Source organism: Cavia porcellus, unplaced genomic scaffold (genome assembly GCF_034190915.1).
Source record: "Cavia porcellus strain 051 isolate PalLab524CR breed Dunkin Hartley unplaced genomic scaffold, mCavPor4.1 scaffold_7, whole genome shotgun sequence".
Taxonomy (NCBI): domain Eukaryota; kingdom Metazoa; phylum Chordata; class Mammalia; order Rodentia; family Caviidae; genus Cavia; species Cavia porcellus.
The window spans coordinates 28,410,730-28,422,837 of NW_026947490.1; the positions used below are offsets into that span (position 1 = coordinate 28,410,730).

The 12,108-nt window shown below is 47.7% G+C and overlaps 1 long non-coding RNA gene across 1 annotated transcript in view; it reads right to left on the reverse strand.

The window, feature by feature from the left end:
* LOC106026678 (uncharacterized) overlaps positions 1-12,108 on the reverse strand; it is a 34,661-nt gene that overhangs the window by 21,886 nt on the left and 667 nt on the right. The gene's annotated exons all lie outside the window — the stretch shown is intronic.

A 12,108-nucleotide genomic window follows, 5' to 3' on the forward strand; every position in this document is an offset into this window, starting at 1 on the left:
TGGTGGGCTGGTGGACACCTTGCCACCATGAGGAGAAAACCTGCCACAAAACCGAACAATGAGAAATAGGCAGAGCTAGGAGAAGGAGGACCCTGCTGACAGGTGGTTAAGCACATGGCTCCATCTGCTGCTCTGGTGGAGAGGAACCAATAAACTTCCTTACTTCCATAAACAAGCATTATGTCTTTGACTGATAGCAGATCTCTATATCCCAGCACATATCTGTCATCCCAGCACTCAGGAGGCTGAGGCAGAATTGCAAGTTCAAGGCCATCCTTGTCCCCAAAACAAAATCACAAAGCAAAGGAGGCTGAAATATAGCCCTGGCCTCAGTAAAAAAAAAAAAAAAAAAAAAAAAAAAAGAAAAACAGTTAAACTGTTCCAAAAGGGGCTTATTATGATGTTGGTTGAAAAATACTAACTACATGAAACTGAAAAAATCAGTTTATTGACTATTCACTAATAACCTAAATGACTGATATTGGTGGCTAGAAAAATGCAATTCATTGGTGGCCGTCACTTGCAGCCTGTGACAGATGGAGGTGGTTATGATCCTTTGGAAAGCAATTTGACAAAACATTTGAGGTCTTTTATGGATTTTACATTTAGCATTCAAAACTTATGAGAACTAGACTAAAAATAACCAGAAAGAAAAAAAAAAACCAAAAGATTACTAAGTCTCTTTGAGCTGTGAAGATATAAGACATTGGTATTTTTTCAGTCTTCTCTGCTGATTTAATCAAAATTCTTTATGATTTTACCAAAAATTGCTCATATGATAAAAATGTACATAAAATGCAATGATATAAAAATAGGATAAAAATCTCACTTTGGGCATAAATAAACAGTGCTTAAGAGCATGATGCTCAATGGAATAATAGTCTTATAAAGAAAGACTATAGTATCCTAGAAATATAAACAGAAATAAGAGGTCATAAAAATATGATCTTTGGGGCTGGGGATTTAGCTCAGTGGCATAAGCACCTGCCTTGCAAGTGCGTGGTCGTGAGTCCGATCCCTGGTACCGATTAAAAAAAAAAAATACAGTCTTTTCGGGGATATAGCTCAGCAGCATAAGTGCCTGCCTGGCAAGCACAAGTCAACTCGGGCTTCTCTGTCCTCCATCCCTGGCTCCTCTCCTCGCTCCAGACATCCAGGCTTGGTGCCAAGCAGCTCCATCCCTGAGGAAACTGGGAGAGTAGCCATGAGTGCCAGAACCCCTGGGAGGGTGCTGCATCCAGGAGTTGCCAGGCGAGGCAGCCCAGGTGCACATCTGGACTACCGGGCCTTCAGAGAGCTCACGCTCTGCAGAGACGCGGGTCCTGAGTCTGCTCTCCCACCGCAGACAGCAGTTTTCTAAGTGCCAAGCATGTAGCTTTCAGAGCCTACAATGGAAAAACATGGAGAACCTGTCAGTGCACACATACTGATCAGGGTTTTGAGTTGTTCTGAGGACAGTGTTTCAGATGGCTTCACATAAAGAGAATACGTTACTAAAATTTACTTAGTTTTTTAAAGTGCCCACCAGAATATTTAAGATTTATTTTTTGAGTTAGGGTCTTACCATGTAGTTCAGCCTGGCTTTGAACTCACTGTATAGCCCGGGCTAGCCTCAGACACACTGCAATCCTCCTGCCTCAGCCTCCTGAATTCTGGGATTACAGGCATGCACCACCATGCCCAGCTTTCATGTCCTATTTCTATGGGTGACTCTGGCCTAGCGTCACTTACATTAGTGCTATGGTTTGCATATGGTGAGTGTACCCCTGGGCTGGGATCCTGGCCCCCAGGCTAGTGATGTTAGGAGGTGATGGGACCCCCAAGAGGTGGGGCCTGGGGAGATGTGACTAGGTCATTGCCAGTGCTTTGGGAAATTCTCTGTGGGAGCCAAGCATGGTGGCAGAGGCCTGTATTCCCAGCACTCCGGGAGGCTGAGGCAGGAGGATCCCAAATTCTAGCTCAGCCTGGGCAACCTAGCAAGACTGTCTCAAAATAAAAAAAAAAAATTTTAAATGCTGGGTATGTATCTCAGAGCACAGGACAAGTTCAATTCCCAGTACCACCACCACCACCAATAATAATATTAAAGTCATCTGGCACACAATGTTCTGAGACAGAGGCACCTGAGAGCCTACAGGCACCGGGTAGGAAGAGAGGGTGTCGTGGGGTCTGGCAGAGGCCTTGGGGAACATGGAATGGGAGGAGGAGCTGGATGGGGGACCAAGCCAGCTCGGGAGCTGCTTTGGGGCCATGGATAAAATCACAACTCGGCCGCACATGAAAAGAGTGCTCCAGGGCTGGGAGGAGAGGTCGCACAGGCAGCGCAGCGTGGGACGGGCTGGAGGGACGGATGTCCGAGGGTCCCCCAGAAGTGGAGAGCCTGGACAGGAAGGCTGCAGGATGCGAACAGGAACCCGTGAAGAGGGCCGGACACAGGCTGAAGTTCTGGGGACCTGTACTTTCCAGGCCAGCTGAGGCCTGGGACCTCCGGGCTGCTGGGGTGCCAGGAGGAGCTGGCGAGGAGAGAGGAAACCCTCACCCTGAACAGGAAAGTGACTGCCAAGCCGGGGCGCTCTGACTGCGGACATCCGGGTGGCACCCAGGCAGACACAAGGAAAACTTTTTTGCGTGGCTCTTTAGCGCCATCTGTTGGAAAACCGTTGTACTGTACCGATTATTTTTGGTATGTAACACTGCTGCCATCCGAGCATTGCGACATAAAGACAGCGTATCAATGTATGAGAAGTAAGATGCAAATCCTGCCCTTAAGATGCGTCGCCTTGTGTAGTAGGTGATCTGCATACCGGTACACGACAACTCTATGAAACACAGTTTTCAAAGTCTGTCAAGGCACGCAGGAGATATTTCTGAGCCTCACGCTATCTCAGGCCCTTTCCTTAGTCTTGACGCCCATTGCTGACTCCAGCAATAACCTCGGGGATGAAGCAAAACCATCCATTGACGACTTCCGCTGGTCACCGGAAGTACGTTGGGCATGACTGATGTTAGTATCATGAGGTTCCAGCTCAGATCATTTGGCTCCACCCCTCTCAGCCCTACAGCCCCCCAGAACCAGAAGGGGCAGAGATGGAGAGTAGGGTACACAGAGCCACCCTACGGAAGGAGAGACCCAGATTCACCTGGCCCTGGGACATCCATGTCCTGGTGGCCATTCCAGGGTCCCAGACACACAGCTCTGGAGAAACAAAGAAATAAAGCAGGGTCCAGAGGTGCATGCCTGTAATCCCAGCCTGCTGTGTTCAGCACAGCTCTCGAATTTCCCAGGGTGAGGGCAGTGGAGGATAAAGAAATGAAGACAAGAACCATGACACAGAAAGCTGAGGTCAGGTGCAGCCCCCTTTCTGATGGGAGAAAAGGACCCGCCCAACACCTGCAGTGCTTTTATGTATACAATCAGCAAGAGGTTGCTAACAGATGCCACCCCTCTCCTGTGGCTCATCTCAGCTGCTCTGTGTCCTCGACACTGGCCTTACTCTAGCCCCACATGTGTGACTGAGCTCTAGCTCAGCTGCTCCCCACACCAGCCACTCCCCACACGGTAACCACAGTTAACCCAGATTCAGAAGTCAGCACACCAGGGCCCAAGGCCATCACAGAGATAACAAGCAGAGGTTCGGATCTGGACCCAGAAGTCTGGCTTCAGAGCCCCCCCCCTTTCCCTTTTTATAATTTTTATTATGGTAAAATGCACCTAAAACTTATCACATTAAGTATTTTAAAACATACAAATTAGTAGTATTTGTTTGTTTCTGAAACAAGGTCTTATTGTGTTCCAAACCAGCCTTGAACTTATGTAACCCGGACTGGCCTTGAACTTTGGATCCTTCTGTCTCAGCCTCCCAAGTTCTGGTATCACAGCACCACCACACCTGGAATTGGTGACTTTTGAACAGTCACAGTGTTGTGAAGCTGTTACCATTATTTCGTTCCAGTCCATTTTCACTATTCTGACAACAAACTCTATACTCCTTACAAACAGAAGCCGGTTGCTTTAGGGAGGAGAAGCCAGGCCAACTCCATCTTGATCAGGTGGTTGTGGTTTGTGTGGCCCAAGATGGGACAGATGATCATCAGGGAATGTGATCAGTGGGGATACAGTGTTGCAGAAACAGAACTGAATCAGATGGACGACATGGCACCGAGGCATCTGGATGGCAATGGTTTTATTATGCCAGTAGGCTGGTAAGAACCCTGTTCAAATTACCAGCCCTGACTTAAACAGAAGTTAAACAGAAACTGTTGCAAGCAGGAAATATAAAAAGCTGATAGTGGGCTATTTTATAATTGGTTACATGTTTTGTCATACATTGTTAGGCAGATTCATTTTGGGCAGGTGTAGTTGGGAGGGTTATCTTATAGTAGGAAGGTCAAGGGGTTTGGGGGGAGCAGTTAGTATCAATCATATCTTTGATTGAGCTAGTCTGTCTCTGGATGATAAGTTCCTGAAACAAGCTAGCACAGCAGGACAGGTTGCCTGCTGCGCAGTGCGGCTGGGCTATAGTTATCTTACTAGTTGCTGCTGGCCTGGTATTGTCAAAACCAGCTGAGTCTGACAGATCCCATCCTTAGCGTAATGCCAGCTTGACAGTTTTAAAGTTTTGCGTCCACAGCACCTTTGCTTAGGTCCTACTGCCCAAAGCACATGGCCTTAACCCCCAGTGACCCAGACCCCACCTCCCACCAGCGAGCCAGCCACTGGGCCCCATAAAATCCGGTCACCTTCCAAACACGTGAGGCTTCATATTAGATGGAAACTGTGATCCAGGATTTTCCTTCATCACTAAGGAGAGTCAGCAAAGATGTGGATGAGCTCTGCAGAACAGCTAATGGTACCGTTACCTATTTAATTTCCTGACCTGATGGTGGTGCTATGGGTATGGAACGACACAGCCTGTTTTTTACCAGAACTGCCCAGCGTGGTGGCGCCCGCTTGATGCCTGTAATCTTTTCATTCAAGGAGGCTGAGGCAGGACTATGGCAAGTCTGACGGCAGCCTGGGCTGTACAGGGAGTTCAGAGCCAGCCTGGGCTATATCGCTGGAGGTGGAGTCCGAGAAAGCTGGGAGACCGAGAGGAAAGAGAACAGATGCTCACTCAGGTCGTGGGGTTACAGAGCCCAGGCCGTGCCGGTGCGGCTACGCTCGGACTGGGTCTATCACTCTTTATCTCTGTCACCAACCTCGCAACTTGCTGCCCCAACCTCCTGAGCGTTTCCTGATCTGCAAAGCAAGGATAAAGATGTATCCTGCCCTGGGAGCTCAAGGCTGACGCCAGCAGGGGGCGGGGCGTCGGCGGTAGGGGCGGGGCTGGGTAGCAGGTAGGGGGCGGGTGTCAGCTGTGCGGCTTCCGCTCCAGCCGGACCATCTGACTGGGGCTCGGGCTCTGAGCACCTCGCTGTTTGCCCAGCTTATACCCAACAGCTTCGGCCGGGCAGCAGGGTTCGGACTCATCGACGCACGGGGCGGGTTGCGCGGGTCAGCCAAGCCCCTTCCTCCCTCTGGAGGGCGGTGAATGCGCCTACGCGACAGCTTCTCGGAACTTTAACCTCGGTACCGCGGCTGGACTGCATTTCCCGGAAAGCATTGCGGCCCGGGCTCTTTTTGCTCCAAGGATTTTGGGTGCGAAGGAATGCTGGGAAACGGAGTCTGGAAGTAGGACACGGAGTAGGACTAAGACGTCAAATAAACGGCTGTTTTGCAGCTGGAAAAAAAAATCCTGGTATTTGGGAAACGTTCGGTTATCCTGGAACCGCGAATATCTGCATCTTATCCAGAGTGTTTTCACTGTCTCCATCAGGAAGCGACGCCATCGTCCATTTAACCCCAGTTGTCTCCTACCATAACTGAAGTCGTCAGGACAGATAAAAATTGGCCCCATTTAACTGAATGAACTGAGCCGTTGTGACTTATTTACTCGATGTTCTGGTCTGCCTCACCCATCAGCTCTTTCCTGGTCTGTTTCACCAATCAGCTCTTAAAGGGCAGTATAGTAAAGGACACAAGGACCTAAGGCTAGGAGCTGGCAGTATATGTTTAGGAATGCAAATATGGGTCAATATTAGGACATAGAAATTCACCTACTACCACATCAGAATAATACAGTCACGTTCATAGATGCGGTAGGCTTTGCTACTATTTAATAATATGTCACTTCTAGATTCACTTAATAAATTAATAGGCACATAGTAAACAATAACAATGATGTTAAAGAGTAACTGGCTATATATCAGGTTTAATGAAAAAACACTAAAATGATTCCTGTTAATGTCAGAAATGAAACAAAATATCCACTGTCATCACACTGGAAGAACTAGTGAAGAAATTAGGCAAGAAAAATGAAAAACTTTGCTGACTTAGAGAAGTACAGGTTCTCCTCCTCCTTTGCATGTGAGATAACTGTGATCTTAAAAAGCAGAGAATCAACCAAGATAATTAACAAGATAATTCTTTAAAATGATTAGGATAAAATTAATTAATCAAACCCAGTAAGATAATTTTCTTCGAAGAAGAACCATGAGGTTTCGTGGATAGAGGGGGCACTGGGGGTTAAACCTAGAGCTTTCCATTTCCACCCCTTCTTAAAATTGTTTGAGACAGGGTCTCACTAAATTGCTAAGTTGCCCAGTCTAAACTTGAACTTGTGATCCTTTTGCTTCAGCCTCCCACAGTGCTGAAATTATAGGCATGCACAATGCCTGATGGAGACCCTGTTTCTTAAAAAAGTAGGAAAGGGATATGTCTGCCTGTCAATGACCTTTTCCTTGCTTCCCTTGAGAAGGAGAATGTTAAGGATATTGCTCCAGTCAGAGCCTAGGGTCCCAGCAAGGTCATAGAATTAATGACCGTGCGGTCATTGTGTTGAGAGGACTTGTCCTCGGCCCTTTCTACAGCACTGATGCAAACAAAAAAGATTAACCCAAAAGAACTACACTGCATTTCTAGGGTTGGTAATTAATAATTAAATCATATTTTGTATTTCCCAGTGTGACTGGTAGGGCTAAATTTGGAAGCCTTTAAAGTCCTGGCTATCACAACCTGGAACCCTAACTTACAAAATCAGCCCAAAGAAAAAGTTTCACGCCCACAAACATTCATGATACCATTATCTAATATTAATGAAAGCTTAAAATTACATCAAAATGGCAACATGACAAAAGCTAAATAAGACACATCATTGAAAATAACATTCTTGGGGCTGGGGATTTAGCTCAGCAGCATAAGCACCTGCCTTGCAAGCAGGCAGTCTTGAGTTCAATCCCTGGTACCCATAAAAACGAAAAAAGACAAAAAAAAAAAAAAAAGAAAATAACATTCTTTTTTGCAGTACTGGGGATCAAACCTGTAACACCGGAGCAAGCAGCGGGGGAGAGACACAAGCAGAGACCACCAGGCTTGTGTAAAAGCCACATGGTATGGAATTTATTGTGCCTGGGTGCAGGCAGCCATAAAGCGAAAAGATCTTCTGTAGGAAAGAAAGAAGTGCATCCCTTTTATAGGGATGGAAAGAAGGCAGAGGACACTAGGTGGGAAGATTTTAATAAACATCTGTGATCAAAGTTCTCTGGCAGGAGCCGGGGATATAGTTCATTGGCACAAGTGCCTGCCTGGTAAGTGCAAGGTCCTAGGTTTGATTCCCAGTACCAAAAAAAGGGGGAAAAAATTCTCTGACAGTCTTGCACCTCAATGGGCAAAGTCCTTGAAGCATCTGATGTAAACCTTTGGGTGTCTTCTGATGTCCCTGGACCTGCAAAATTCTTTGTCCTATTTTATCTCCATTGTCACATCCTGAGCTTGTTCTGAGGTGACCGCCTCAGTGCTGAGCTGAGTTCCTGCTGAGAGGACAGCCTCTTTGAGAAGCAGGTTGGGGCTGGGAGAGTCAGATCCAATTGCAGCTTTACAAACCCAGGGGCAACCTACCACGGAGCTACACCTCTAGCCCTTTTAAAGTTCTGAGGCAGGGTCTTGCTAAGTTGCTTTGTCAGGCCTTGAACCTGTCATCCTTTTGCCTCAGTCTCCCCCGGTGCTGGGATTACAGGTATGCAGCATCACTCCAGCTGAAAATAACTTCTGACTCAAAACATCAGGCCATCTACTGAATAAACAATACATCCTGCCTGGGAAATGTCACTGAGCCATGTAATAATCACGGCATGATAATATGTGGAAATACTTACAAAAGCACATTAAAAAACAAAAATGCCAGTTATGTATCTTTCATGGTTGTGAAGATATAAGCCATATGTGTGCGTAGGCACAAAGGCACTGCCAAAATGAGAAAACGACAGCTGCCACTTGCTGGTGTGACATGCAGGAAGCTTTATTAGCTTGTTTACCTGGCACAGACACTCTATGAAGGCACCATTTCTCTCTCTCTCTGCTTTACACACAAGGACACTCAGGCAGAGGCTTCATGAACCCTGTCCAAGGCCCAAGAGACAGAAACAGGATCGGAGTCCAGGTCCAGCTCACATGGAAAACCACTGCCTTTTACTACTGTCAGGTTCATCTTGTCCCTTCCCCGGTGCCCTTACTACCGGAGTGCTCCAAACAGGGGCTGTTCTGTGGGATGGTGTTCTGAAGCTAAGGCTTATCTAATTTGTGGCAGAAGTATCTTCACTGCTGTCCTCTGGGGATCCCCAACCCCAGGGACACGGTCCTGTTAGGAACTGGACCACACAGGTAGTGTGCAGAGGGTAAGCAGGTGAAATTTTATGTGTTTACAGCTGCTCTCTATCACTCACTTAACCTCCCAAGCTTTCAAGAATTTGAGCATCACTCTTGCTTTCATTTCTAACATTCTATTTTTGTGAAAGCAGGGTTTTCTGTAAGGACAGCAACCTCAACAAGATTACAGAGTACCCAGGAGATGAATGACACACTTTGTGTGATACTGTCTCCCATCAACCATGTAACTGAGGAAAACAAGCTCAGGGCTCCCACTAATTCTGCATTATGCAGCTATGTAACTGTTTCATTATTGTTGGGCGCAAGCGCTCAACATACCATACCCCACCCGGGACTAAGGACCACGCCAGCTTCTGCGATGCGCTACATCCCTCTTTAAATTAGCCAACCCGTGCGCACCTCGTGCTCACTCCGTACTCTGTGGCAACTCTTGATTGGCCACAGCTGGATATAGTAGCCAGAGCCTGCGTCCCATTCCCGCCCTGCTTCCTCGTGGCAGCCTGTGATTGGTCACGGCCAAATATATAAACCAGAGCCCGCGTAAATAAAGCAGCAGTTAACTGTTGCCCACAAGAGCGTCTCCTGTCTCATTGGGGAGCTGCGCCGGTCAACTGGTGGCCCGTACGGGGAGTGATGAGACCCTCTCTCCGACAGTACGGGAAAGAAACCTCTCTCTCCGATGGAACAGAGATGTTAACAGGTAAAACCGTCAAGCGCCGATAGCGGGGGCTACTCGGCGGGCGGGGGCTGACAGGTTAAACTGCTCAACGTTGGTAGCGGGGGCTGCCGGGCTGGATGGCGGGGGCTATCGGACAACCTTGGGCGGACGCGTCACAAGGGTCGAGGAACTCGTAAAGAGAGTTCCCGGTGCCGTAAAGAGGCAGGTTTTGGGGGCGCCGTAAAGGGACACGGGGACTAAGCTGTCCCTGTTAAAAAAAAAAAAAAAAGGAAAAAGGAAAAAAGAAAAATAAATAAATAAAAAGAAACTCTTAAAATTCCGGTTAACATGGGTAACACCGCTACTCAGCGGCTGTCGGTCGCTTTGGGCGACTTACTGAGAGAAAAGAGATTACAAATAAAACAAAAACAAATTCAAAACTTCCTCTATCAGGTCGATAAGGTAGCACCTTGGTTTGGTCCCACGGGGTCCGTTACCATCCCCAGCTGGGATAAATTAGGGAGAGATCTTGACTTTGCAGCAGAAAATGGCCTCCTGGAGCCAGGAGTCAGACCCCTTTGGGCAGTAGTGAGGAGCTGCCTCACAGACGCCTCTTGTCGTGACCATATAAGGGCTGGCGCCATGGCGCTTGGTTACCATCAGGCAGAATCCTCCCGCGAGCAATCTCACGAGTCCAGTGCCGCAGGCGAGGTGACCCCACCCAACCCAGAAACAGAGGACTCGTCAGATAATGAGGGGGAAAAAATATATATATACAAAATGGCGGATGCAGACACCACCAAAAGAGGGAAAGTCACACACACGCAGTCGAGAGGGCCCTACTCTGAGGCCATAAATAAGCTACAACACAAGATTTCTCAGAGTAAATGGGTCAATAAAAGCGAGTACGGGATCCCAGGGCCGCCCCGTATAAGACCTACGGCTCTTCCTCCCGACCCGCATCTTACAGGGGTCCCAAGTCGAGCCCGCCACGATTAAGGGCGCGCCAGCTCAGAGGCCCCGTAGATCCTTCTGCACCCCTATCTAGACAAGGGTCCTCCAGTTTACCGCTTGTAACCCCCTAGATGGATACTCCCAAGAGATATTATGGGGATTCTCCCTGGCCACCATAAACACCACAAATATGACTTTTCTAAATTGCTCCACCGCAACCTGTTATATGTTACAATGTTGGGATAACAGTACACTTTCAGCTGTTGTTATACAGGTACTCCAGTTCGTACCGATTCCAGTTATGACAGACCCAGACGAGTTTCCTGTGATCCAGCTCGGGCCAACTCTCCAATTGGCTTTCATAAAAGAATAGACAAAAATAGGGGCTCTGGCTACCATGACTACACTTGCCACATTCAACAGTCTACTTCTGCTCTGTCAGATTCGCAGACAAAAAAAATAGAGACAAAATATCAAACAAACATTGCTAATCATAAAATCTGGTCAAAGCCCGGCAGCATGGCTCACCATGCTGTGACACAAGTGTAAAACAAAACATCACAGGGGGTGTTGTCCTTGGCCAGGAGACACCCCGGTCCCCATGTCGGCGAGCATACAGGTTGGGCTCATAAAACAATACTCCCGCCCCCTCCAAAAGAACACCAACAAATAGTGAGACACTGTCATGACTACAGCGTGACGCCTCACGAGGGGCACCGACCTATAGAGACCCTGCGTCAGTTATAAAAAAAGGGGGAGATGTTGGGCGCAGGCGCTCAACATACCATACCCCACCCGGGACTAAGGACCACGCCAGCTTCCGCGATGCGCTACGTCCCTCTTTAAATTAGCCAACCCGTGCGCACCTTGTGCTCACTCCGTACTCTGTGACAACTCCTGATTGGCCACAGCTGGATATAGTAGCCAGAGCCTGCGTCCCATTCCCGCCCTGCTTCATCGTGACAGCCTGTGATTGGTCACGGCCAAATATATAAACCAGAGCCCACATAAATAAAACAGCAGTTAACTGTCGCCCACAAAAACGTCTCCTGTCTCATTGGGGAGCTGCGCCGGTCACATTATTCCAATGCAATAATAATAAAGTACACAGTGGACTTAATGTGAGTCATCCCCAGAGCATCATTGTATGTGGAAACAACCAGTCCCTATTGAGGAAGGTTAGGAAGTATTTTTGAGACAGGGTCTCCTTACAGAGTCCAAGTTGGCCTTGAGCTCAATATGTAGCCCAGGCATTGTCTGAGGCAATCCTCCTGACTCAGCCTCGCAAGTACTGGGTTTACAGGCATGTGCCACCACGCCTGGCCTAGGAAGTGTTAGTTACTGTAGCATTAACTGGTCTATATGATGTATTAGGACCATCTCTGAAGGTCTTCCTGAGGCATCACTTCGATGTTGAATGCAAATCAATCATTTGCTTTGCGGATGTAGTACTCATTAACTCAAGGGCCCTATAACAAGGGCAGCATAGCATTATCCTTAATCCTTCTTACTCCCTGACTGCTCTGTGCCTGTTTCTTCATTCTATATGGGATAATACCCTCTTCATCAGGTTATGAGATTTGAATAGACCAATGTAAGTAAAGCCACTACAATAGTACACAGCAGACAGAAAATACCATTGATGTCTTTGCCATTACCAAAAACAATCGTGCCCACCGTCTAACTCTGCAGTTCCCTCTGCCCTTCCTCCACTACTTCCTGTGGAAAACAACTACTTTGCTTCAGCCTTTCCCTTCTGAAATTTTTTTTCCCATTCCCAGCCAGCCCAGAT